Source organism: Pteropus medius, unplaced genomic scaffold (assembly GCF_902729225.1).
Source record: "Pteropus medius unplaced genomic scaffold, Ma_sr-lr_union100, whole genome shotgun sequence".
Classification (NCBI taxonomy): Eukaryota; Metazoa; Chordata; class Mammalia; order Chiroptera; family Pteropodidae; genus Pteropus; species Pteropus medius.
The window spans coordinates 5402073-5404670 of NW_024342257.1; positions in this window are offsets into that span (position 1 = coordinate 5402073).

The following is a 2598-nucleotide window of genomic DNA, read 5'->3' on the forward strand; positions in this document are numbered from 1 at the left end:
ATGGCCAACAAATAGTTGAAACGATGCTCAACATCACTAGCTATTAGGGAAATGCAAATCAAAACCTCAATGAGATACCATCTCACACCTGTTAGAATGGCTATAATCAACAGGATAAGTAATAACAAATGTTGGAGAGGATGTGGAGAAAAAGGAACCCTCATATATTGCTGGTGGGACTTAAAATTGGTACAGCCCCTATGGAAAACAGTATGGAGGTTTCTCAAACAACTAAGAATTGAGCTACCATATTATCCAGCAATTTCTCTCTTGGGCATTTACCCCAAAGACTTGAAAACCCATATCTGAGAAGATATTTGCACACTGATGTTCATAGCAGCATTATTCACAGTGGCCAGGACATGGAAGCGACCGAAGTGACCTATAATAGATGATTGGCTAAAGAAGCTGTGGTACATATATATAATGGAATATTACTCAGCCATAAGAAGAGTTGAAATACTGCCATTTGCGACAACATGGATGGACCTCGAGGTATTCATGCTAAGCAAAATAAGCCAGACAGAAAAAATTGGAAATCACATGATAGCACTTATATGTGGGATATAAACCTAAAAGCAACAAATGAACAGGACAAACAAACAGAGATTCATGGACATGGACTATAGACTAGAGGTTACTAGATGGTAGGGTATGTGGGAACAGGCAGTAGGTAGAAGGTTAAAGGGGGTTAAAGATAGGGGGCTAGGGAGAGGGCGATGTGGGTAAAGGGGATCAAATATATGGTAGCCGAAGGAAACTGGACTTTGGGTGATAAACACACAATAGAATATATACTGATGTCAAAAGATAATGCACATTTGAAAATTATATAATTGTATTAACCCATGTTGCCTCAATAAACTTAATAAAAAATTTAGAAAAATTATTTTACTGTTAAGCAATTGATAAAAATTTCCCCAAATTCAAGAATATCATTTGGTTAAATACAAGTGCAGAAATATATTGTTATTATTTATTAGTTGGTTAGCTGTTTTTTTGTTTGTTTGTTTGTTTTTTTAAGGAATCCCTAAAATTGAATTTTCATGTGAAGGATTTCCATTATAGCACTATTTATAATCGTAAAAAAATGGAAATGACTAAATTAATTGTCAACAGCATGGGGTCGAAGAAACTATGCTAAACCTCACAATGAGTACTATGCAGCTATAGAAAGTAGTGAGCAATATCTCAGTATACACTTAAAGAGCAATATCCAGGACATAATGTATTTTTTAAAAAAATCATTATATATAGCATACCAACAATTCTCAAAATATTCTTATATTCCACACAGAATATTTCACATTCTTGCTGTTGCTGCCTCTTCCCTCTTTTGTATGTATTTTATTGTTGTTGTTTTTGTTTTGTTTGGTTTGGTTTGGTATAGGCAGAGAATCACACTGTATCCCCACACCACTTTTTCCTCAACTCCTTTACTCTTAGACAATGATCATGTTACAATACTGAAGTGATAAAATAAGGTATCAATAATGTTGATAAACAGTTATGGTCTACCATGTGATAGATAATATGCTAGGAAAAAAGAGAAATATAACACAGACTCTGCCATCAAGCAACTCACAAACCAATAGGGGAGGCAGTCATGTTAACCAATAAGTTGTCTCTTAGTGTAAAATGTATAACATAAATGTTAGATATAAGTTTGAAAAGTAGTTCAAATAAGAACTAATTAATTCTGATGGTGAAAAGCAATGAGAATGACTATGGAAGACCTCCTAGAAATGACAGTAGAGTTATAAAGGATTAATACAATGGTGTGTTGGTAAATGTCTAACAACTAACAGCGCATGGAGAAGAAGGGGCAAAACCAAAACAAACAAATAAATATGACATATTGTTTGCTAGTTTCTGCTGTATAAATACTTCTACCATGGTTGATTTCACACTACCACTCTGAAGTCATTTGGTGAAGATGCACACACTCAGCTCTGGCGAGCCAGTTCAGGCCAAGTCTAGTAGACCACTGGATAAATAGGATTTTTTCTGATGAACTAGTGGATAAGGGCATTGCAAAACAAGGAGATGTAAGTACATATCAAGAGTCGAAGTATATAATATAGAGAAGCAGTAATAACAGGGCTGAAGAATGCCATATAATATAGGAAAGAGACATAGAAGACCACATCTAAAAGAGTAGTAGTGGGAATGGAGAGGAGGAAATGAATTTGAGAAATATTTGGAAGGTAGCAAAGTTGTGAAAATGATGATGAGAGAGTTTCAAGGATCAGGGAGTACTCATGCAGGTCAAAAGTTTCATTTGTTCAAGTAAATTAAAAAGTTGAAAAGTGTTTGTTTTGGGTTCAGAGTCCATAAATCATAGGTAACAGTAGTAAGAGTAGTTTTAATGGAGTGAGAAAGACATAAAGCTGATTTTCAGAGAGAATAGACAAAGTGGAGACAGATGAGTCCAAATATTATTTATTCTATAGAGTCCTGATAGTAAATTAAGGAGGTCTGGGAACTTTGATAAATTTTCTCCCACGCCCTGCTGTTTGACATTTTAGCTGCCCAATAGTTTCACAATGGCTTCATGTTTTTCCTTTGTTCCTACCAATTAAAGTAAAATATCTACAT